At 31.6% G+C, this 27,641-nt stretch overlaps 1 pseudogene across 1 annotated transcript; it reads right to left on the reverse strand.

Annotated features, from left to right (window-relative positions):
* Positions 1-1,549: 1,549 nt before the first annotated feature.
* LOC149534826 (RING-H2 finger protein ATL70 pseudogene) lies at positions 1,550-2,707 on the reverse strand (annotated as a pseudogene). The gene has a single exon (XR_016357247.1). The product of XR_016357247.1 is annotated as an RING-H2 finger protein ATL70 pseudogene (transcript).
* Between the last annotated feature and the right edge of the window lie 24,934 nt (positions 2,708-27,641).

Here is a 27,641-nt window from a genome sequence, read left to right on the forward strand (position 1 = left end):
TTCTTTGATGATTTGTTTATAGAACAAACTATTTGCATACTTTGAATCTTGACTACTCGCTAACAAGGTGATCATAGCCAATTTTAATTTGTAGGATTTCGAAAAGGAAAAAGCTTTAAATTGGAAACATGAAAAATGGGATAAAGTCAATATATCATGAAGAACATTTGAAGGAGCATTCTCTTGAAACTTAAGTTCAGTTAATACCCATTGTTTTTTGGTCTTAATGACCTATTATTTATAAAAAAAAAAAAAAAAAAATCAAATTCATAATGTTTGCATAAGAGAGATAATTTTTATTATTAAAAAGTCAAATTATATCAACAAATTAGATATTTGATTTCATATATCAATTTGTATTTGTACTCATCAAACCCCTCAAAATCACATATTTACACTCGTAAAAACAACCTGCATTTAAAAAAATAAAGATCTAAATTACTAACAATCAAATTCTTCACTTACATACAGATAACTAAATATTCATTAAGAAAAGATAATCAAATTTATAAATCACAAGTTTGACTTTATATATTAATTCATATTTACACACCTACAAACAATTTAAAAAATCACAATTAAAACATTTAGATTAATAACTATCATGTTCATACTTACATACAAATAAGAAAAATTTCTTTAAAAAAAATGTCACTCCTAGAAACAATAAAAAAAATTAAATTGATAACAAACAAATTCTTATTGATATATTAATTTACATTAAAAAAAAAAAATCATATCTATGAATCACAAGTTCGATTTCATATATCAATTCACATTTTTATTTATTTTTGATGGAGGGTTCAAACCTGCGACTAGCGAGGCACAAGGTCTGCGGCGAAGGCCACCACTTGAAGATTCTCACCCGGTTACGAACCCGGCCTCATCCCTCATGGTGTCAGAGTCTTGCACTCAGCAAGACTTCATCCCTCGTGAGCTCTTTGTGAGCCATTCATCTTCACTAATAGACCAAGGGCTTTAAAATAATATAAATCACTCAAAAAAAATTACCCTAGAAAAGCCCTAAGCTAATTTTGTGCACTAAGATCTTCTAAATCCCAAAAGTACCATTTTAGAATGTTGTTGAATATCCGCTATAGCTATATTGTCCAACAATAATTACTCACTAAAAAATGCCATTACTTGTGACTAAATGTCCCAATAGTAATAATGATGCACAAATAAACCAATCACCAATAATAATAAAAACTTAAAAAATTTCTATTACTACATATGAATTTGCATAAAATTCTCCCAAAATTGCAAAAATCTTTCAATAAAATCCTGAAAACAAAACCCAAAATTGATTAGCGTAATACAACTTGCTAAATTCCCAGATCACTTATTTACCAAAGAAAACAAAAAAACCCTTCATTCCATCTGAAATCAAGATCACTTCCTCAAATAAACTGTTCAGACAAGTTCGTGTTAATGGGTTTGATAATTCATCTCTCCCGGTTAGATCCGTGCTAAAGCTATAACTCCATTTTCTTTCAATCAAATTCAGTTTTTAATCCCCAGAGAATTGCCCAACAGAGTGCAATCCAAAAACGTATAATCTGATCAGTTCTTTCAAATTAACATGAAAAATCTTCACCGCCAATGAAATACGGATCAATAAATTCAATTGAAAAACAACACAACTGAATAATCCCGATCCAGGACGATTGAGATGAGAAGGAAAACAAGAATACAAAACCGTATAGGTATAAAAATCGAGGCATTGATTGATTCATTCATCCATTCCATTCCATGTACAGAAATCAATGACGGCGCAGCGAGTCATTCCTGGCGAGAGGAATGAACTCAGAGAGGGGCGTGGTGAGGGGAGAAGCCACTCTACAAACAGGGCAGGTGGGGTGCCTGCGGAGCCACTCATCAATGCAAGCAACATGGAAGACGTGGGCACAATCAGGCATAACCCTTACAACATCCTCATCATCCACATAGTCTGCAAGACAAATGGAGCAGCAATCCTTCTCCTTCTCCTTCTCCTTCTCACCCTTGGAAGAAGCCCTCTTTTGGGAGTACACCATTTTGGGGTAACTATCCAAGGTCGCCTGATCGAGTCCCCGCTCAATCCCAATTTCCCCCCTTTCCATCTCCGCCGCTGCTCCGCCCGAGTCATTCCCACCACGAACGCCTTCCCTGCTCATCCTCAGCCTAATGCAAACGTAGGACGCCATCAGAATAGTAGTTAAAACCGCCATGGTTCCCACCGTTATGACAATCCCATAGCTGAGCCCCAGCCTGCTCAGCTCCGATCCATTCCCACCATTATCAGAGCTCGCGTTCATCTTCACGACCGTTGTGAACAAATTTCACCAGCCCAATTTGGGCCATTGAATTCTCCCCTTTTCTTCCTTCCCGCTTGCTTGTTCCATCTGCTTCTCCATTTCCATTTCAACGGTTATCCATTTGTCCTCACGCCCATCAAGATCTCAATTGTCCTTTCAACTACCTCACCCGATTCGTAAGCAGGAATTTACATGCCCGCCAGATTCTTCAGTTGACCCGGCGTTTCTGGATGTAAAAAATTGGGGTTTTTTTTTCTGGCTGAATGAATCATGTGCGAGCCGCTAATGGCGGTCGCCCGCTTTTGGGTTGCTCTAGAAACCAGAAATGGTCGCCCGTCGAAATATAATAATTTGTGGGCACATGCCGGATCGAGGGTTGAAAAGGCATGAATCGAATGAGATGAGATTTGAGGTTTTTTTGTTTTGTGGTGGGTGGAGTTTTTCTGTGGTGTCACTGCAGTCGTTTTCGATCCATACCAACCATGTTCAATGTTGACTATGAGGCGCTTCTTTGCCCGACCTAATTGTTTTCGCTTTCTTGCCTTAAACAAGGAGCTAATGAGCTGAATTGCTGGGTTAAGGCGAATAATTAATGTTTATGTGATGAGCTTTAAGGGAATAGGATAATGGTTGACTCTGGAGAATGAGGTGTGAGATCTTTTAAATTAATGCGCATGCTTGTTTCAGTAGATGAAAAGCTAGTTGCTTAATTGTACAATCTGACTTTTGATATAAAATGATAAAAAAGAGTGTATATTTAGTAATGTTTTTTAAAATATTTGTTTAAGTTGTTAGATTTGCGTGGGGTTGACGTTTTATAAACAAATGCAGAGGGAAAAGTGTACTATTTAGTATGTTTAAAAATTGGGTGTTCAAAGAGCATACAAACTAGACAAGTTAGTTAGACTAAATGTATTAGCAATAAAAATGGATAATTCAACCAATTAATGAAGGAGTGGTGATAGACAATCTATTGATAACTCTTGCAAGGGCCAAACAACAACAAAAACATAAAATCCTCACAAGAATACAACCAAAGGATTGGACAATACTAGGGTCTAGTACAAAGCCCATCATCATTCACAACCTTATTCTAGTGTTATCTAAAGAAAATAGCAAGTTCATGATTATCCTATTCATTGTCCTCATCAACATTTTGTCATAAAGACATGATGTTCAACTTTATGTTGTTATGTTTGTTTAAAGTATTGATTTTATTTAATAATTTGGAATTTGATTTCAAGATATTAATTTTTTACTGTCCATGTTGATAAAAAGTGAACTATTTTTGGATTGAACTGTGTGAGAATCTTTTGCATCAACATTCTAGATCACACACCATGATCCATTACAAGGATGAAAAAGAGTGTCAAAAAAGATAGATGATGATGGAATATCATTGATGCAAATGAATCCCACATGGTGAAATCTAGAAACAACAATTAGTATTTGATTTGAGTGTTTTAGTTTACAAATTAACATCTAATTTATTTGAGCAATCTTAAATCTTTATTTTGAAATGGTTTGGATTCAATCTTTTTTTAAGAATTTCTTAATTTATTTTTTTTGGCAAAAATGACAAGCCACTAAATTAATATTATTATAACACTGGTTTAAGGTTCGTGAGAGAAAGAACTAACAAGAAAGCCCTCTATCCTTAGCAAATACAAAAAATTACATAATCAAGAGGTCATTAAGAATACCCATTAAAATAGGTAGCAAGTATAAGAAGCCTCGTATCAAAACTAGCAAAAAAATATGTTTGGATCTAGGAACATGCCCTTATAACTTGGGCTAAAAATATCATATTAAAAAAATCCCACCAACAACTAACTTGCCTAAAGGCTATAAAAATTTGAAGCTAATACAAATACTCCATAATAAACATTGTGATTTAATTACAAACCAATTCATATAAAAAAGATATGTAATATGACATGTGAAAATCATCCTCAGTCCAAAAGATTGTATGATGGAAAAATTAGAATGCTCTTAGAATTCAAACTAGAAATCAGTCGTAGGTCATCTATCTAAGTCATACCTAGGTTGCATAAAGGTAGAAGGCCCAAAAAGTCAATTACAAAAGATATAAGTATTTCTCAGCATTGCTAGCATGACTCTAACCTTCTTTTTCTAAATTCAAATTGTTAGTGATCAAGATTGCTAGCGCGACTCTAACATTCTTTCTCCAAACTCAAAGTGCTCCACAACCAAAATTACACTTATGAACCTAGTATTGATTTTTGAAAACCTTGATTTGAATCAAAATAACTAGAATAACTCTAATCTTCTTTTTTCCAAAGTCAAATTTAATTATAGGTCCAAATGGACCTAATCTTAACAAGTTATTACTTATTGATTCATGTACGAGAGATTTGAATTTTAAATGCTAAGATTTAGTGTATAAAGCCGTACCCTAGAGCATTCATTTGTCCACTTGAAAGTAGTTCTTTTTGGTATTTTAAAAATTACCACCTAGCTCAAATAAAATATTATACATGTTTAAACCAGTGCAAATCTAATAGGAAATTAGTAATTTAAGATAAAAACAGGTTGCATCATAATAAATCTTCCTCATCACAAAGAGTTGGAAGCATCAACTTTCTTTTTCAATTTTAGCATATTTTTATCTCATTACATAGAAGTTGAGGGGAGTGGTTTTGAAATTTTTATCTTCACTTAAATGAATGAAAAGTTGGGATTTAAGGAGATTTTAATGTGACAATGTGTATGATGGAAATAACCATACAATTTTTTTTAACTTGTGCCTTCTAAGGAAAGTGGAATATTATGTTCTTCAATAGAGTTATCCTTTGGAAGGCCTAGAATATAACTTTAAGAAAATGCAAAAGTAGTAGAGTAAATATAGGTGACATGTACAAAGTGAATAGTTAGACACAATGATATTTAATGATTGATTAATATCATTTGCAAGAATAATGTAGACAAAGTTGGTTATGATCTAATGGATTGTAATGAAAAAAATTGAATAATTAAACTTTATAGAAATTTGTTTAGACAAGTGGGGTGATGGTTGTTAGGACATACAGTGGCTAATAAATAGTTTTAGAGATTGTAATGCATTGTGATGATCTAGAATGTAATGGATGAGGAAGATAAAGTGTTGTATGGTTTATAAATATAGATCTAATACAAATATCTCAACTCTTGATCATCGTTGACTTAGGTGACAATAATAGGAGGTTGAGATAATGGGAAACATAAGATCTCATATTAGATAAAAAGACATGTACGTAGATATACAAACTCTACGAAGACCTCAAAAGCTAATGATAAATTTAACCAATTTTAAAGTTTTCAATTATCATTTTGTAAAATATAATTTTATGGAACTCAATAAAAGAATTTTATAACATGCTTTATAGTTCATGTGATATTATTTCATCAAGTTTCTAATATTATAAATACATAACTAGATTTTCATCCATAATGGATATTTTTAGAGTGATGTCATTTTATTGACTTTTCTTTTTTTTAATGATATAACAATATACCTAATTAGTATATCCCCCACTATGTTGAAAATAAATGAAAACTAAAACTAGATAATTTACTAAAAAATATCCTATGATTAATTCCAAATAATGGAAATAAAATCATGAAGACAAAAAAAGCATTTAAATTAAAATAAATCCATAACAAAATAGTCAACAACCTTAATATTGTTTAGAGTATGATGAGTCAAGAGAAATAAAAAATTGTATTTACTTAAGAAGAAGCCTCTTGTATAAACCTAGCTACAAAAATCATCCCATGGCATTTATTCATTTATTACAACTCAAAATAAGCAAATGCATAGTTATTAGGTTCTTAATGAATCATTATCCACCTTCTTCATAAATCAGTTTCCACCCAATATTAATTGAAAACCCACCACCTTGATGTTTATTATCCACCCAACTACCTAAAATGTAGTTAAATCCTTTTATTAAATTGTAGTGGCTACCCCTAGTTTACTTTTCATGTTATATTGCCAAATTCTTTTAGACCAACTTTATGGTTATGTTTTATGATTTGGTGGTACTTGGTTACCTAATTTGATTGGATGTTGTTTCATACTCAATTTACATAGTTGATGAGCTACTTGATACTCAGTTATTTCATGTGTTCATGTTTATTCTTTCGATGATGATGCTTCATATGTTCATATAGTGATTTGAGTTATTTCATGATGATAGTTATATTGATTATTTATATACGATTTTCTATAGTTACTTATCCCATACTTACATTTGTATGGTGTACATGTATATTTTACTTTATGTTTGACATTTCTGATGTGGTTGAGGGAGGGAGTTGTAGCCACCTGCTAGTCGAGATCTACACGATGCACCACTCTTCACCATTGTCTATTTAGTTTAGATATATATGCATATGTACATGTTTGACTTTTACATGCAAATTACAGGTATCGGATATTGACTTCCTTAAATTGTCAGGATGAGTGTACCTTATCACAATATCTCAATAGTAAAGAGAGGAGATAGTTCTCAAGTCCAAATCCTAAACCTGAGCCAATTGTCCTAAAATATAAAACAAGTATCTGAGTTATTTACCCTTATGAATTCATCAAGTGGCATGAAATCAAGATTTTGAACCTTGAGATTAATTTAGTACTTTGTGTTCAAAATGGATTTTCTTATTTAGATTTGTGGGTCTATTGTGATTTTCAATTATAATTAAGTCAAACAAAGATATTATTAAATGATTTAATTTAACAAAAAAATTATAAAGAAAAACCAAATTTTAATTATATTTAATTAATTGAAAAATTGATGAAATAGAAGAATTAAATTTAAAAGATTTAATGAAAGTTCCAATTTTAGCGTAATTATATTTATTTAATTTAATAATAATTAACTTAGGAGTTTCATTGTAATAATGAACTCTAAATATTATTATTATTTAAATTAATAAATATACTTTTAAATATGTCTTATTGTTTAATAAAAGCTTGAGAGAATAAGTTAAAATAAAATTTATTTTAATTAAAATGTAAAAAGTTTGCACATGGAATTAAAATTAATTAATTAATAAAAAGAAAAGGCTTTGTGTGTGTGTAAAACCAAAACCCTAAAGGAGAAAGCTCTGTATTAAGAAATTAGAGCTCATTTCTCCACACACAAGGTTTAAAGGAGTGAATTTTTGAAGAGGGTTTCTAGAAGATGATAATTCTTGCAATCTCTGAGTGTTTGTTTGGTTAGCATCAGATCCAGGTAGGAATTTTACTTGAGATTATCGCAGTAGATTGCCTCAAATCTTTCCTCTATCTTCTTCATACTTATTTGAGAATCTTGATTTAGAAATAGTTTTGGTTGAAACCCTTGTATGAGAAATTGTGTTTTTTTTTTCTATTGAAATATCTACGAGAGAAATCAATCGAAAACTCTTATTGGGAAACTAAAATTTCAGAAAACTAAGATCGGGAGAGGGTTTGAAAATGAAAACTAGTTTTTAATTTAATAACTTTAATTATTTCAATTAATTGTCCCTATCAAATTTTATTGAAAATGTATTTTTAAAAAAGTATTAATACCACAGTAATGAAATTATTACTATGGCAATTAATACTAAAATTTTTATTGATTTTCATGTGTGTATTTTATTCCAGGAGAATTTAAAAATAATAATAATAAATAAAATAAAATTGGAGGGGTTGTGACCTCCCCCCTCCTAACTACAATAGTAGCGGACGTTGCTAAGGCAATGACTGTCAAAGCAGCTAGGCCGCTAAGTGACCACCCCATCATTAGAATTTGCAATAAGTAAAATTGCATGTGATTTTATTTATAAATTTGTTTTTAATGATATTAATATATTAATAATTATTATTATATTATTTAATTTAATAATTATTATTGTTCATATATATATATATATATATATATATATATATATATATATATATATATATATATATATATATATATATATATATATATATATATATATATATATATATATATATATATATATATATATATAATTATTAAGCTGAGAGGCTTTCTACAGTGGTAGCAATCTTCAATGTAAACATTTTTCATTTAAAAAAAAAAAATTGACATTTATTTACTTGTTAGAGAAATAAAATAGAATATTAACAGTTACATAGATTAAATATAATTAAAATCTTGAAAGTCGACAATTTAACTCAATGTGAACTGGTGGTTTTTTTAAATTTACAACCAGTTCCTCCTCAATGTAGGGTGGATTTGTTCTACTTTCCAAAATATGGTTTACAATCTTCTTATGATTATGCTAGGAATTAGAGCATAAAATAAAAATAAATTCAAAACATTGATTACCATTGTTTATTTTATTGCTATAAATTTTTTTTTTAAATTTGATTATTTTCAACGACTATGATAATTTATATTGTTATGATTTTTATATAATATAAATTTTCTTTGATTCATATATTTCATGTTTGGATGTGATGAAGTAAATCATTGTCTAAATTTGATTTGCTGTGATTATCAAGTCTTATAAAACTAAGGAAGAATTTTAAAATTTAAGATTTCTATGTATTTTTTTGGATAGATTTAAGATTTCTATGTATTAATATTAAGGGATAGTATATATAAAACAAATACAAAAATTTATTCGTAGATTTTTTGTGCTCATTTAAATACAACATTTTTGAAACTTATTAAGCCGATAGACTTATATGTGGGAGCTTTGCTCCTAAATTTTACAATTTCTTGCCATGAAATTGTCAGCCTTAGTAAAAAAAAGTTAGTCTTAGAGCATGTTCTCATGCCACTGCTTAGCTTATTTTGATAAGCAGTGGCTACTCAACAATTATAGGAAATAATTGTGGAGCTTGTGGCCCCATTAACATATATTTTGTTGCTTATTTTTAAGCAATAAACTTAAAGTTTGAATTAATTAATTAGATAATACTTTGATAAAGATGAAATTAGAAATAAAATATTTTTAAAAGGGAGGGAAAAAAGTTTGTGGAGCCACGTGGTGTTTTTTGCAATAAGCATTGGCTGCTTATTTTCAGCCCCTCCTCTTTTCTCATAGCTTATTTTCAATTGCTAAATAATAGCCGCTCCACGAAAATAGCTCGAGATTCTAAATTATCCTTTATACATACTTTTAAATTTTCATGAGAACACTAAACTGCTTAAATATAAGTACAAAATGCACTTAAGCAGCCACATGGGAACACAAGGTTAGTTAGTAAAAAAAATCTCAATTATTTTTTGCTTCTTTCTAATTATTTTCATTTTGTTCAATTTTCTTTTATTTATGTAACACATAAACTAAATTAATTATTTGTTTGTTTTTATTTTTCCCCTTCTTTGAAGATTTGTTGTATCAAAATATTTCCTTTTAACTTGTTTTTTCCGTCTCCATGCATAACCTTTTTAGGTTGTGATGTATTTAAATTTCTCTTCTACTATAAATTTATTTAAGTCATATGTCAAGCAACAATTCAAGATGGTGATTACAAGATGTAAAATGAAGATTGCATGAGTAAAGGAATAAATTTTACAATTTTATTATTTATTTGTGTTATGTTTCAAGGTTTTTCATTTTGCATTCCTTTATGAGCACTCCTTTCATTGACTTTTAATGTTTAGCTCAAATCCATGTTTCTTATAATATAATTAATCTATCAAATATATTTTTAGTATGCTACAATTCTCTCGATGCTAAGGATTGCATGCATAAATTCTAGAGGAAGTGTAAAGCATTTCAATTTAATTATGAATATTATGTAGGGATTTCTTTCGTATACATTCATATGGACCCAATAATATTAATATGCTATTTATTTTTTATAGTCAATTTAAATTTTATTTATTATAGAAAAAGAAAACAAAATGTATATAATAAAAATGTATTTTTCTCCTATTTGTATATGTTGACATTGTTGAGGTATAATGATTTCTAGATTGGAATGAAAAAAATCAGAGATATCCAAATCATTTTGAATTTTATGTTGATGACATTTAAAATATTAGAGGTATTCGTTTCAGTTATATAGTTTAATAATTATTTTCAATGATAAAGAAAGTTCTTCAAAGAAAATATAGGAAAATTGTACTATACTAATTGACATTATTAGCTAATATATTTTGAAATCTAAAACTTTCAATACATGATTTGATGATTTTACAAGCTAAATATCAAAAGATTTACTAATAGATTGTAAATAAAAATGAAATTAAATGAAGAAAATATAAAGCAATGGTTAAAATAGAAAATCTATTTATAAAAACAATTATATTCTCAATTGTAAATTGTATAGAACTTGTAATGAGGACACCTTAAATGTTTTTTATTAGGAAAACATGTTTTACAGGGATCCTGAAACCCAAAGTTTTACAGCATAAAACTACTTAAAGCAGAAAAGACAGAAAAAAAGCTGCCTCAAAAGGCCAGAAACAAAAAGGCCCGAAGCCTGAGAAACAAAGGCCAGGAACAGAGCCTGGCGGGCAGACTAGTGTCCCTTCTTTTCCATTGCTTGCAGGGTTTCTGCAGTGTCACTTTCCTTCTGGTTGGCCTCTTCCTCCTAGATCGTGGGGAGGAAATGCATCTGGTCCCCCTGACTTTCCTAGATTCTCATCTCTTTCTGAGGATCTTCCCGGCTGGTTCCGTGCTCTGTACTCTGCTCCACGTTCCCCACAAGATTGACATTGGTCAGATAGTCCCCCAGATTAACAATGTTTTCATTCAAGGTATGGAGGGTATCCACAATCTGTTTAGTCACAACCTGGTGGACGAAATCCAGCCTTTGGACCTTCTGCTCAAGCCGGGTGATTCTATCCTCCTGATTGTCTCTGGGGTCCTGGCTTTTGTCTTTTTCCTAGCTGCCCACCTGGTCTTTACTACCTCTGGTCTCATGATCCTTGACATCCCCCCTGTTGTTGGTCTGGTTGGACCTGTCCTTCAGAGTCTCAATTTCCTGAAAAAGCCACTTAATGGAGCGGAAATTGTCAATCAAGCTATTCTTTGCATTGTTGAGAAAGTTGAAACTCATTTCATGAACATTGTCAAAGAGAACCAAAAGAGTCGGGTCAAGGAGCTCGTCATAGTGGGTGCTACTGTCAAGATCCCCCAACACCTGAATTTTAGCAGGTTCTCTAACAATGCCCATACTGACACTATCCATATTGAAATTTCTCCAAGCTCTTCTCTTATTTTTCCTGATGGCCTCCCCCCCCTTTTCAACCATGATTTCTATCATCTCTTCTGGGGGCAAAATGGGGACCTCCAGGGGGGAGGTGGGCGCAGTAGGGCTGGGGGGCAAATCAGCATGGTCACTGAGATGATCATGGGTTGGGGTCTGGTCCAATTTTCTTTTCTTGGGGTTATCCTGGGTTACCAAGTGGGTCGCCTCCTTCTTGTCATTATCTTTCTCCTTCTCGTCTTCCAACTCACTTTCCTTCTCAGCCACCGAATCTGCCTCCTCCGACTCCATATCTGAATCATCACTAGACTCCTTAGGATGAGGGGTAGGGGGGTTAGGGGGAGGGCACCTGGGCCTCTTCCTACTAGGGAAGTGAGGAGAGGGATTGGCTTTTGGGGTTTCAGACTTGACAGATTTCACAACGCGCACTTCCCCTGAGTCTGAGCTGGTAGTGTCCTCTAAGGAGCCACCCGAAACCCCAATGGACTTGACTCTTGTCTGGGTTTTCAGAAACTCAAAAATGACGAGCAGAAGACCTTCGTGAAGGGCACCTAGTTCTTGATAGGACATTTCTTGTAACTCTCTATATTCTTAGTCATAGAAGTATAAATATAGAAAGGAAAGGAGATTTTCACTTTATGTCTAAAATGATTAAGCAGAACAAAATGATGGGTCCTGACTCTATCAAACTTGGGCTCCAAAGTGACATACTCTATGATGATCCTCAGAACAAGCCTCCAGAACTTCTTGATGGACTGAATGTCATAGTAGGTGTCAATCTTTACCAATTTTCTTTTCTCCTTATCATTCTTGACGAAAGCGTTGACAGCATTGGCGAACATCTTCTTGTCCCTGAAGAAGCTCATGCCTTCCTGGGAGAAGCCTGTCACCTTCGCAATGAGACCCTCTATGATTTGGTGGGAGACACCATCAATTTTGACCTTTCCGTTGTGTCAGGTTTCAACCATAATCTTGGTAACCCCCGCGTCGAAACCATGGAGCCTCTCCATGAAGCTGGTTATGCCGCCCTTCTAGAGTTTTTTCCAAACCTTCCCTTTTTCTTTCTAGCTCTCTGTTTCTCCCCATGGCTCTCTTCTAATCCTTTCCCCCACCATTGCGATATTATGCCTCTCTAACCCTAAACCCTTAATAGAATTGCAGAGCTCAAAGATGAAAAAATCGCTAAGGACGAGAGCTTTAATGCTCGTGTTATTGGGTTTAACTCTGGCTTTCTTCTGCTCGTGTAATCCGTACACGTTATTATGAAACGGTGGGGGTTCTGCATAACTCCAAATGATTCCCTTTTTAAAACATGATTTAGCATGTCTCATCATCATAAAAAGATTTTGAGTTGGTACCTTGAATTTTCTCTTTTCGGATGAGCTCCATAGCCGCCGTCGAAAAATGATTATTGTTTCCCCACGTCATCACTGAATTGAATGTGACTGCTTCGTTTGCGAACCAATCAGTAACCACGTTAGCTTCATGGTAGACATGGTTGACGTGGTAATTTTAAAATTTGCTCAAGTCCATTTTTAGGTCCTCAATTATGCTTTCAATGGTCCATGATGGTTTGGTTACTCCTAAAATACAATTTATTATATTTAGGGAGTCTCCTTCAAGCCACAGTTGTTTGATCCCTGAGTCCAGGGCCAGCTTAACAGTGAGTCTGGCCACACTGGCTTCAGCCAAATGGTTGGTTTGATGACCAATAGAGGAGGAGATAGCAGCAATGCCCCCTCCCAAGCTGTTTCCTATGATTCCACTGCATCCGGCGGGACTAGGGTTCCCCTTAGCCACTCCATCGAAATTGGCTTTATGACAGTTTTCGGGGGGGAAGGACCAAGTAGCCTGCTGTCTTCTTTTGATCCTGTCTTCTTTCCTGGTCTTAATTTTCCCTCCATCCTTTATGTTTCCATTTCTAGTTGTGGAATAGTTATCTTTCACGAGGCCATCGATTTTCTCTGCTATAATACCCTCAGGAGCTTCTCTGTCTCTGAATATCCTGTTGTTACACTCCTTCTAGATTCCCCAGCAAAAGTGTGGGATAATCTGGGAACTCAAAATTTGGGATTCTTGGCCTTTGTGGTTGCTACTCCATTGTATGAAAAAATCCTAGATACTGGCTGGCAGGCACCAGTAGAAGTTCAAATTGGAAGTCAGAAGACTCCACACTCTAGAGGAAAAGGGGCAGTGAATGAAAATGTGATTAACCGTTTCCAGGTCATGCTTACAGAGGCAACATCTGCTGGGAATAATTTGGCCTCTCTTGGCTAAATTATCTAGGGTAAGGATTTTGTCTTGCAAGAGGAGCCAAAAGAAAATGTTGATTTTGGGCGTTAATCCAGGGGTCTAGGCCTTGGCCCAAATAGGTTTCTCCCCTGTGCCCACAAGGGAAAGATAGCCTGAGGCTACAGTATAATGGCCTCCAGAAGAGTCTCCCCAGACTAAGGCGTCGCTTATCTGGTTGATGTTGATAGCGTTCAAAGAGGCCATCAAAGGCTCGAGATCCTACGAAAGCTCCGCCAGATTGTGCCAATCATTCCCATTTCTGTAGTTCCTAACCAACATACCATATCTGCCTATTGCCTGATCAACCCACCTATCGAATGAAGGACACCTTAAATGTTAAATAGAGGAAGATGACTTTATTTTTCATTAATCTATATTTAATTAAAAAAACTTTAATATTATAATTTTCTATTTGTTTAATTATAAATTTAAAAATCAATTTATTTGAAAACTAATTTATGTTGCATTTAAAAATTAAAAGAATACAACTTTACTTAATATAGAATTTGAAAGAAAGAATAATAGAATAGCAATGTTCCTTTAAATTTTTTTGATAAACTTAATGTTTCTTAAATATTGTTAATAACATAGATAGATTCTATTGAAATCTAGATTTTAATTTTAAAAATTATTGATAACCTTTAAAAAAATTAAAATACATTTATAAATATTTTTCATAGTTAAAATATAGAAACATTCTATTGTGATCAAGATTTCAATTTTTAATTTTTAATAAAAATATTTTTAGAAAATCACATAGATTTTAGTTAAAATTTAGAAAGATTTTATTGAAATAAAAAAATATATTTTGAAATTAAGTTTAGAAAGGTGATGACTCATTTTATCTTTTTAAAAATGGAATCAAGTTTAATTTTAAGAATATTTTCAACTTGCATGTCAAAAAGAAAAATAGAATGGTAATTTTTTAAAAATCTAGAATTATTTTTATTTTTTATTTTTTCTATAATTAAAATGATGCCTTAACTTACAAAGTAAAAGTAGTAAACAATATTTTATTTAAATACGTATAACATAAAATATAAATTATTAATTATGATGATAGGGTACTCAAATTAAGGCTAAAATTATGATTATTTTATTATTAATCTTAAATGATAAAGTATGATTTTAAAAATCATAATCTTAACACTATACTCTTATCTCAAGTGCTAACTTTAATACAAACCCTAAAATTAAACATAATTCTAACAATGATGTAAACCCATATCCTAACCCTATTCCTACTTATATTGTTAATACTAGATGTTAAACCCTAACCTCAACTCTTAATGGTAATCTATAATTGTAATTGCTAAACTATAACCTTAATTACCAACCCTAATAAAAATCTTCCTATCCTTAACCATCATACCAAGAATTGCATAAACCCATAGTCTAACTCTAATTTTATACATAAACCTAAATGCAGGATTAGTCATTTTTAAAAAGTACATCTGACACACACTACCTATTAAATTTATACTTTGTTTGATATCAAATATTCAAGTCAAAGTTTAGGTTTTGGATTTTCTCTTTATATCTAGATTTGAACTTGCTCAAAATAGAGTTTCTCTACTATTTGGCTAACTTATATTCACTATCTTAAATCTTTTTTAAAATTTAAATGATAATAACATTTACAATTGTATTGAAAAGATTAAGATCAATTAAAGTGATTTAATGTAAAATTATGTGAATAAAATCTACATATAAGATCTTTGGACAATAAAAGTGAACTAGATTTTATAAATACTAGACATTTAAAAAACATGTACTTAATCAACTCAAGGAAAAAACATACTAGAGTTAAGTTGTCTAATTTTAAAATTTAAATATTTTCAAGATGATGGTCAAGTCTACATCTATATGGTTGAGTTCATGGCCACAAAGATGATCATAGGAGGACAAACTTCTTGATTTAGATGAATATGAACTATACTAGGGTTAATATATGAATACGCATGTAATTAATTGAATAATGTGTAACTATTTATAATACTTATGTCGATAAGTTGAGGCTAAAAATGTTGAATTCATGTGTGTAGGGAGAGGCAAAGGATACAGAAATGAGCCAAACCCAACAACATTTGCATGTGTATACATATATAGATCATCTTTTAAAATGAGAATAATAGTACCTGAGAATTTGCATGGATATGCAATTTTAGCTTATCAATAATATGTTATTTTTCAATAATAACTTTCTCTCAAATTTTCATGACATTTTTTTTACAGTCAATCCAAAATAAAATTGTTATAAATATCTTTAGACATAATATCCAAACAGATCTAAACATGTGCGTTGCGTTAATATTACAATTCAATTTAAGTCATGCATTCTCAAAGTTTTATTATTTTTTCATTTTGATTATTTGAAATTCAAACTATTATATTCAATGTAATATTGAAATCTATTCTTTAATCAAACCCATATTATTAATTATGTCACATTTTCATCCTTATCAAATATATTAGTCCTATTGGCTTATCGTTGCACATAGAAAAAATTAATGGTCAAGCCAATCTAGACTTAACCGTGGTTCCATAATTTTAACTCTAAGCCATGGAATAGAAATGTTCTTCGCCCTCAACCACTGCTTCCCAATGTTTTCCCATTGATGGTGGAAGCTAATAGACAACATCTGAATACAAGGCATCTAAAAGAACCAATGTTAAAATCCCAAAGCGTGATAATGTGGAATGTGGCTGCATATTCAAATTAGGATTCAGTGAAAGTGATGTTTTCATAGTGTCTTAGATCAAGGATCTAAATGAGGAAGGTAAGGCATAGATTACAGAAGAATGCTCCTACAATAGATGAGAGAAAATTTTCAGCTCTTAAAAATTAGTTTTCAACCATAAATATCTGCAACTATATTTATCAATTTCTGAGAACTTTATCTATCAAAAATAAATTGAGAAGAACTTCCACAGCTCTCTATTCTCAAATACTTTGTTTCTGATTAAGCTACGAATTTTAATTCAATTCCCTTGAAAGATCATTTTCCCTATTCTTCAATCTTTTCATGAAGTGGGTGACCTTAAATTTATAAACATTATGTACAATTTGAAAAGTTTATGCCTGCAAACTTGAGAGCTTACCGTATTAATTTTTTCCCATTTTGTATGGGTCTCAGAGTTTAGGCTTAATTAATGGCTACAAAACAGGTATACTGCAAACAATTAGAACAGTCAATATTTCAAAATGATTATTTTCTAGCATATTCAAATATTTCTCTTTTACTCCTGGCTAATTGTTTTTGGCATGATCTCTCAATTAAGGAAAGGATCAGACACTTTCTTTCTCCAAGATAACGCCATGTCATTGATTTGAGTTAATATTACAGTAGGAATTTTATTTCTGCAGGAGTAGGCGCTCACAGTGAGAGATTTTCAGTTAGAAGTAAAGCCTTAAGCCTTGCACAAGTAAATGTGATATTATGCTATAGGTGGAAGGAGGAGGCCAACGGTTGTCAAAGGATGTTCGTCATGTTCGCAAATTAAGGTGAAATTTGATTTCTGTTAGTCTGCTTTTTGCATAAAGGTATCATCCATTTTTTCATTTAGATTCTTGGAAAGTGACTAAGGTTCCATGATTATTGTCAAGGACAATAAAGTTGGTAGTTAATATCTCTTTGAAAGATCTAGCGAAGTAGGCGCTGTTATGACAATTATGGATAGCAATGTGGCATTTTGGCATCAAAGATTAGGCCACATAAGCAAGAAGGGATTTAAGGTAATGCTCAAAAGGGATCAACTACTAGGTAAATCCAATCAGCAAACTTGGAGTTTTGTGAACATTGTCTCTACGACAAGAAATAGTGGGTCAGCTTCTTGAAAGATGAGCATGACATGAAGACAAAACCATTGGAACTTGTGCACTCAGATGTCTTTGGTCCTACTGAGATAAGTTCTTTAGGAGGTGCAAAGTATTTTATTACTTTCCTTGATGACTGTACTAGGAAAGTTTGGATATATATGATGACTTGCAAATCTAAAGTATTTTCCAAATTCAAAGTTTTCAAAGCTCTTGTTGAAAATCAAAGAAGCCACAAAATTAAATGTCTAAAAAAAGATAATAGAGGTGAATTTGGTTCGCTAAAATTTGATGATTATTGTGCAGATAATGGTATTCAAAGTGTGAAAGTTGTCCCTTACAGCCCTCAAGAAAATGGGGCAGCAAAAAAGCTTAATAGAACTCTACTTGAGAAAGTTCGATGTATGCTTTCAAATGCAGGCTTGAGAAAAAAAATTTGAGCTGAAGCATGTAATACCACAGTATATTTAATCAATTGAAATCCTTCATCAAGGTTAAATTTCAAAAATCTGAAAAAAAATGACAGCAAAAAAGAGTTTCATACTCACATGTATATGTCCTCAAAGAAAAGAGAATTAAGCTAGAATTCAAATCACAAAAGAGAGTTTTTGTTGGTTATGAAGAGGACCAGTTTTGGTTCAGAATTGATTATGGAGAGGAACAATTTTGGTTCAGAATTTGGGATCGAGTTGAAAAGAAAGTAATTTGAAGTAGTGACATCATTTTCAATGAGAAAACATTTCCAACATTACAAACGGGAGAAGAGAATTCAAAGAAAAAGTGTGTCCCTCTGTTTGATATAGCTAACAGTGACAGTTTATTTCCTTCTCTCTCCCAAGGTAATACTGCTGCAAATTCTCAGACATCCTCACCTCCCTCACCCACCTCTATCTGAGCCCCTGTTCCTGCATCATCAGCCCGGGTTCTCCAATACAGAACCAAACAATCACCCTGTATCAACTCTGGAAGAACAATTGTTTGAAAGTGGATTAGACTCAAGGGATGTTCGATTATAATATTCTCCTACCAGACAAAGCCATCCAATTCATCCTAAGACACACAGGACTGTCATTGAGATGAATCATAATTCAGAGGAGTTGATTGGAACAAATCTGAGTTCTGCAGGCAAACAGTATATTTAATCAATCGAAGTCCTTCGTCAAGGTCAAATTTCAAAATTCTAGAAAAAAATGACAATGAAAAAGAGTTTCATACTCACATCTTCAGATCTTTGGGTCTGAAGCCTATGTATATGTCCTCAAAGAAAAGAGAATTAAGCTAGAATTCAATTCACAAAAGAGAGTTTTTGTTGGTTATGGAGAGGACCAGTTTTGGTTGAGAATTGATTATGGAGAGGACCAATTTTGGTTCAGAATTTGGGATCGAGTTGAAAAGAAAGTAATTTGAAGTAGAGACATCATTTTCAATGAGAAAACATTTCCAACATTACAAACGGGAGAAGAGAATTCAAAGAAAAAGTGTGTCCCTCTGTTTGATATAGCTAACAATGACAGTTTATTTCCTTCTCTCTCCCAAGGTAATACTGCTGCAAATTCTCAGACATCCTCACCTCCCTCACCCACCTCTATCTGAGCCCCTGTTCCTACATCATCTTCCTCTTTCACTGACGATAGTCATCAGCCCGGGTTCTCCAATACAAAGCCAAACAATCACCCTGTATCAACTCTGGAAGAACAATTGTTTGAAATTGGAGTAGACTCAAGGGATGTTCGATTATAATATTCTCCTACCAGACAAAGCCATCCAATTCATCCTAAGACACACACAGGACTGCCATTGAGATGAATCATAATTCAGAGAAGTTGATTGGAACAAATCTGAGGCATCCGACTCATATGAGTCGCAGGCACATTTAGTATCACAAATAGAAGGCAAATTTGAAGGAATTCATGAGATACTTGGTCACACACGCTCTCTTGCAGGTAATTTTAACAGAGTTCTTTTTCCTCCACTCCATGATAATGAAGTCTCACATAACAATAGAGATAAATGTGTTCAAATTTCCAATACTACTACCTATGTAGAGAGAGATTCATAAAATCATAATAAAATAGGTCTTCTTAAAAATAATAGTACAAGTGCTTTAAAGACTCAGGTCTCTGGTTGTGTGTTTGAATCAATACCTTTCAACGATAATTCGGTGAATAGAACTGAGAATGTAGAACCTCGATTAAGAAGATCCTTTACGGGAAAATGAATGTCTACTAAATAATTTGATTATGAGCTTATTTTTGCTGAAGAGGTAGAGTGTTCATTGTTGGTTTCAGAATTCTCAGAACCAACAACTTATAATGCTTTAGTTGTTTCAAAGATTCAAACAGTGATAAATGACAAGCTACAATGCATGAGGAGATGGATTTTGTAATCAAGAATTGAACTTGGGATTTGGCTACTCTTCCATCAAATCGAAGACCACTCAAAAACAAGTTGGTATGCAGATTGACAGAAGAAGAAGACAGAAAATGCTTCAAGGCCAGGTTAGTGGTAAAGGGGTTTGATAAATAAAAGGGGATAGATTTCAATGAGATCTTCTCACTTGTTAAAATGACAACCATCCAAACAGTTTTGGGATTAGCGGCAACATGGAATATTGAGTTGGAGCAGCTTGATGTCAAAGCTGCATTCCTACATGGTGATGTAGAAGAAAAGTAGAGGGAAAAGTGTACTATTTAGTAATGTATTGTGTTATATTTCTATGTTTAAAAATTGGGTGTTTAAAGAGCATACAAATTAGACAAGTTAGTTAGACTAAATGTATTAGCAATAAAAAGGGAAAATTCAACCAATTAATGAAGGAGTGGTGATAGACAATCTATTGATAATTTTCTCAAAGGCGAAATAACAGAAAAAACATAAAATCCTCACAAGAATACAACCTAAGGATTGGGCAATACTAGGGTCTAGTACAAAGCCCATCACTATGCACAACCCTATTCTAGTGTTCCTTGAGGAAAATAACAAGTTTGCGATTATCTCATCCATTGTCCTTATCAACATTTTCTTGTCGGAGACATGGTGTTCAACATTATGTTCTTCTATTTGTTTAAAGTATTGTTTTTATTTAATAATTTGGAATTTGATTTCAAGATATTAATTTTTTTATGGTCCATGTTGATAATAAGTGAACTATTTTTGGATTGAGTTGAGTGAGAATCTTTTGCATCAACATTCTAGATCACACTCCATGATCCATCACGAGGATGAAAAAGAGTGTCAAAGAAGACATATGCTTATGGATCATATAGTGATCTAAAGATCGTTGATGCAAACAAATCCCACATAGTGAAATCTAGAAACAACAATTAGTATTTGATTTGAGTGTTTTAGTTTACAAATTAGCATCTAGTTTTATTTGAGCAATCTTAAATCTTTATTTTTGAATGGTTTGCATTCAATCTTTTTTTAAAAAAGAATTTCTTAACTTTTCTTTTTGGCGAAAGTGGCACACCACTAAATTAATATTATTATAACACTGGTTTAAGGTTCATGAGAGAAAGAACCAAAAAGAAAGCCCTCAATCCTTACCAAATACAAAAAATTACATAATCAAGAGGCCAATAATAATACCCATTAAAATAGGTAACAAGTATAAGGAGCCTCATAATACAACTAGCAAAAAAATATGTTGGGATCTATGAAAATGCCCTTATAACTTGGGCTATAAACATCATATTAAAAAGATCCCACCAACAACTAACTTGCCTAAAGGCTATAAAAATTTGAAGCTATTACAAATACCCCATGATAAACATTGTGATTTAATTAGAAACCAATTCATATAAAAGAGATATGTGATATGGCATGTGAAAATCATCATGAATCCAAAATAGTGTTTGATGGAAAAATTAGAGTGCTCCTAGAATTCAAACTAGAAATCAACCGTAAGTTAGCTATCTAAGTCAAACCCATATTGCATTATGGCAGAAGACCCTAAAAGTCAGTTACAAAAGATATAACTAACCATATCTGAATACCTCAACACAAAAGATATAAATATTTCTCAACATTGTTAGCATGACTCTAACCTTCTTTTTCTAAATTCAAATTGTTACTAATCAAAATTGCTAGCATGACTCTAATGTTCTTTCTCCAAACTCAAAGTGCTCCATGATCAAAATTACAATTATGAACCTAGTATCGATTTTTGAAAACCTTGATTTGAATCAAAATAACTAGAATAACTCTGATCTTTCTTTTTTCCAGAGTCAAATTTAACTATAGGTACAAATGGACCTAATCTTAACAAGTTATTACTTATTGATTCATGTACAAGATATTTGAATTTTAAATGCTAGGTTTTGGTTTATAAAGACAAACCCTAGAGCATTCATTTGTCCACTTGAAAGTAATTATTTTTGGTGTTTTTAAAATTACCACCTAGTTCAAATAAAGTATTATACATGTTTAAACCAATGCAAATCTAATAGGAAATTAGTAATTTAAGATCAAAAAGTTTGCATCATAATAAATCTTCCTCGTCATAAAGAGTTGAAAGCATCAAATTTCTTTTTCAATTTTAGCATATCTTTATCTCATTGCATAGAAGAAGTTGAGCGGAAGTGGTTTTGAAGTGGTTATCTTCACTTAAATGAATGAAAAGTTGGGATCTAAGGAGATTTTAATGTGAGAATGTGTATGATGGAAATAACCATATAATTTATTTTTAACTCGTGCCTTCTAGGGAAAGTGGAATATTATGTTCTTCAATAGAGTTATCTTTTGGAAGGCCTACAATATAACTTTAAAAAAATGCAAAAGTAGTAGAGTAGAGATAGGTGACATGTACAAGTGAATAGTTAGACACAATGATATTTAAAGATTGCTTAATATCATTTGCAAGAGTAATATAGACAAATTTGGTCATGATCCAGTGGATTGTAATGAACAAATTTGAATATAATTAAACTTTATGGGAATATGTTTAGACACATGGGGTGATGGTTGTAGGGACATACGATGGCTAATAAATAGTTTTAGAGATTGTAATGTGTTGTGATGATCTGGAATGTAATGGATGATAAAGTGTTGTGTGGTTTCTAAATATAGATCTGATACAAATATCTCAACTCTTGATTATCGTTGACTTAGGTGACAATAATAGGAGGTTGAGAGAATGGGAAACACAAGATCTCATATTAGATGAAAAGACATGTAGGCAGATATGCAAACTCTACAAAGACCTCAAAACCTAATGATAATTTAAACCAATTTTAAAGTTTTCAATTACTATTTTGTAAAATATAATTTTATGGAACCTAATAAAAGAATTTTATGTCATGCTTTATAGTTCATGTGATATTATTTCATCAAGTTTCTAATATTATAAATACATAACTAGATTGTCATCCATAATGGAGATTTTTAGAGTGATGTCATTTTTTTGACTTTTCTTTTTTAAATGATATAACAATATACCTAATTAGTATATCCCCCACTATGTTGAAAAGAAATGAAAACTAAAACTAGATAATTTACTACAAAATATCCTATGATTAAATCCAAATAATGGAAACAAAATCATGAAGAGAGAAAAAGAATCTAAATTAAAATAAATCCATAACAAAATAGTCAACAAACTTAATATTGTTTAGCATATGTTGAGTCAAGAAGAAATAAAAAATTGTATTTACTTAAGAAGAAACCTCTTGTTTAAACCTAGCTACAAAAATTATCCCAAGGCATTTATTCATTTATTACAACTCAAAATAAGCATATGCATAGCTATCTAGGTTCTCAATGAATCATTATCCACCTTCTCGATAAATCATTTTCCACTCAATATTAATTAAAACCCCACCACCTTGATGTTTATTGTTTATCCAACTACCTAAAATTTAGTTAAATCTATTCATTAAATTGTAGTGCCTACCCCTAGTTTACTTTTCATGTTATATTGCCAGATTCTTTTAGGCCAACTTTATGGTTATGTTTTATGATTTAGTGGTACTTGGTTGCCTGATTTGATTGGATGTTATTTCATACTTAGTTTACATATTTGATGAGTTACTTGATATTTTGTTATTTCATTTGTTCATGTTTATTCTTTTGATGATGATGCTTTGTATGTTCATATAGTGATTTCAATTGTTTCATGATGATAATTAGATGGATGATTTATATACGGTTTTCTATTTTTACATACCCCATACTTGCATGTGTATGGTGTACATGTATGTTTTACTTTATGTTTGACATTTCTGATGTGGTTGAGGGAGGTAGTCGCAGTCACCTGTTAGTCATGATCTACATGATGCACCACTCTTCAACATTGTTTGTTTAGTTTAAATATATATGCATATGTACATGTTCGACTTTTACATGCAAGTTGCACGTACCTAGCATTGACTTCCTTGAATTGCCAAGATGAGCATGCCTTATCACAGTATCTCAATAGTAAAGAGGGGAGATAGTTTTCAAGTCCAAATCCTAAACTTGAGCCATTTGTCCTGAAATATAGGACACGTATCTGAGTTATTTACCCTTCTAAATTCATCAAGTGACGTGAATTCAAGATTTTGAACCTTGAGCTTAATTTAGTACTTTGTCTTTAAAATATGTTTTCTTATTTAGATTTGTGGGTCTTGTCTGAATCAAATAAAGATATTATTAAATGATTTAATTTAATAAAAAAATAATAAAGAAAAATCAAATTTTAATTTATTTTGTTAATTAACAAATTAATTCAATAGAAGAATTAAATTTAAAAGATTTAATGAATGTTCCAATTTTAACATAATTATATTTATTTAATTTAATAATAATTAATTTAGGAGTTTCATTTTAATAATGAACTCTAAATATTATTATTTAAATTAATAAATATGCTTTTAAATATGGCTTATTATTTAATAAATGCTTGAGAGAATAAATTAAATAAAGTTTATTTTAATTAAAATGTAAAAAGTTTGCACATGAAATTAAAATTAATTAATTAATAAAAGAAAAGGCTTTGCGTGTTCATAAAAACTGAGTCCCTAAAGGAGAAAGCTCTTTATTAATAAATTAGAGCTCATTTTTCCACAAAGGTTTGGTGGAGCAAATTTCTAGAAAGGGTTTAGAGAAGATGAGAGTACTTGCAATCTCTGAGCATTCATTTGGTTAGCATCAAATCAAGGTAGGAATTTTGCTTGAGATTATCATAGTAGTTTACTTCAAATCTTTCCTCTATCTTCTTTGTGCTTCTTTGAGAATCTTAATTTTTTGGTTGAAACCCTTTTATGAGATTTTTTTTTGTATTGAAATATATGTGAGAGAAATCAATCCAAAACTCTTATTATGAAATTGGAATTTTAGAAAACTAAGATTAGGATAAGGTTTGAAAATGAAAACAAGTTTTTAATTTAACAACTTTGATTATTTCAATTACTTGTCCCTATTAGATTTTATTGAAAATGTATTTTAAAAAAAATGCATTAATACCATATTAATTAAATTATTACTTTGACAATTAATACTAAAAAAATTATTGATTTTTATGCGTGTATTTTGTTCGAGGAGAAATTTTTTTAAAATATATATTTTTAAATAATTTTTAATGATATTAATATGTTAATAATAATAATATTATTATTATTTAGTTAAATTATTATTATTGTTAATAAATATATATATATATATATATATATATATATATATATATATATATATATAATTTTATTAACAATTCAATAGTTATTATTAAATTTTAATAATAATATTTAGTTAATAGTTGATAAAAGATCAACCCCATAGCTCTTAAGAATCACTTGCATGCAAACACCTGTTATACAGAAAGAGAGAAGGAAAAAGCTATGTAGGCTGAAATTGCCAGATCCATAGATGAGACATTCTTGATGAGCAAAAAGAGAAATTTCTATTATCAAAAGTGAATGAACAAATTACAAAGAGAGATCGTCCTTATAAAGGAGATCAAAACCCTAATAGGTAACTAACCTAGGTTGCATGATAATAATTAATAAAAGAATTAATTATTATATGCCCAAAGTTTAGCTTAAGTAAAATAGAGATAATAAGTGACTTAATAATTAAATCAAAATGATTTAATTAATAAGGCAATATCTTATTACTCTAACACCCCCCTTCGGATAAACTTATGGAGTAGCTAAAAACCTAGAAACTACTACTGAAAGGAAATTAGGTCTCGAGAACAAGGCCTGATGAGGTACCCAAGCACAACAAAATCTCTGTAAAGAGGAGAAATAGAGAAAACTGCATAGGAAAAACCCTACTCCAAAAAGAGATGGAAAGAATGTTCCAAAAGATAGGAACAAAAGATGATCATGAAGAACACCACTAGAGCATGAAGCTACAAATACTGCCAAACTACTAATCTAAAGAACCTCCACTATATAGAACATGACCAGGTAGAGAAGACTAAGTTTGAAAAGTTGATCAATCGAAGATGGAATGTATCTTCATGGCCTCCAAAAATAGGAATGGAAGAATTTTTATAAGGTAATTGATCCATCTCACCGAAATGAATAGGTATCTAGCCATTGCAATCACCTAGTACATAGGATTAGATATTGAATACATAGCTCACTCCATCAAACCAAGAAAGCAATAGAACCAACATAACCCCCTTATAATGCTGAGAGGTAAGACATAGACACTGAAACTCAATGTAATATCTTTTGCAGAAAGAAGAACCAGGAACATTGAGAGTACAAAATAAATACAAACACCTATAATGACACATGTCATCGACACATCATGAGGCTAATGTCGTGGAAGGAACACTCACTTGGCAAAGGAAGATGGCGAATATGGCCAACATGAAACCTCCCAAGGCACTTTATAATGTAGTGCAACTACAAAAATATACAAAGATGTGCAAGATTCTAGAATGTAATAGAGTGACACTTTATCTCGGTGGGTTTACAAAAATACTACAAAAGGATGTCAATAAAGATCAAAAGAGACATAAAGATGATACAATAGATAGTATAACCTATGAAAAATCATCTGAAACAACAAAATTGATCCCTAAACCTAAAATAACAAAGATATCTATCAGAATGCAATAAATCAAAAATTGAATGGGATGTGCCTGGAGTGGAATCTGGAAAATAGAATGTCTCCAGATATGTCTCCTAGAGTGCAAAATAGAACCTTTGACTTTGACTACATAAATTAGAAACCAAACAACATAAAAAGTCTAAATAAACTACACCATCACAATAGATTTGAAATCAATTTTCTAGTGCTTCTTTCGGATTGAAAAACAGAGTTTGGATGAACAAGTTATGGCCAAAAATCCACACGTAGGTCACAAAAGTGCTAGAAAAGTAAAAAAAAATTACCTTAGGATCTGTACCAAAATGTCTCAAAAAGTTTAGACATTAGTACTAGAAATTGCCTTAGGAAGCATGCTAGTTCTGTACTAGATAGTCTTAATTTACATGTAAAAAATCTTAATTTGCATGCCCAAAAATCACAATTTTTGTGCCAAAAGTACAAAATCGTTGCCTTAGGTAACATACCAAATAATCTCTATTTTCAAAAAATCTCGATTTGCATTCACCGACTCCATAAACATGCAAAATCACGATTTTTAGAACAAAAATCTTGATTTGCATGCCAAAAATCTAAAAATCATCACCTTCGAAAACTGTCAAAAAATCATAAAATCACCACCTTGGGAAATGTGCCCAATCTAAGAGCAAATTGTTTTGCCTCAAATTCCAACTATGTCCAAATTTGACAAATTTTATATGAAAATAAGAGTTTTTAGGTGCTCTAAGCTCAATAATGATGTCTGTTTGGGTTTAACGTGACTTAAAAATTAGTAAACCCCCAGATTAAAATACAAAATAACTTTGAAAAATGAAACCCTCTAAAAGAAAAAACATAGATTTGAAAGCCATGTCAAACCTCTCATAAACAAACCAAGGGCATGAAGATCTAGAGCTTTGATAGCATGTTGAAGTTGATGAAAGATCAACCCCACAGCTCCCAAGAATCACCTGCATGCAAATACCTATCATAAAGAAAGAGAGAAGCAACAAACTATGGAGGCTAGAATTGCCAAATTCATAGATGAGACATT

Source organism: Cupressus sempervirens, chromosome 10 (assembly GCF_028749045.1).
Source record: "Cupressus sempervirens isolate cs-2001-9-10 chromosome 10, ASM2874904v1, whole genome shotgun sequence".
Taxonomy (NCBI): domain Eukaryota; kingdom Viridiplantae; phylum Streptophyta; class Pinopsida; order Cupressales; family Cupressaceae; genus Cupressus; species Cupressus sempervirens.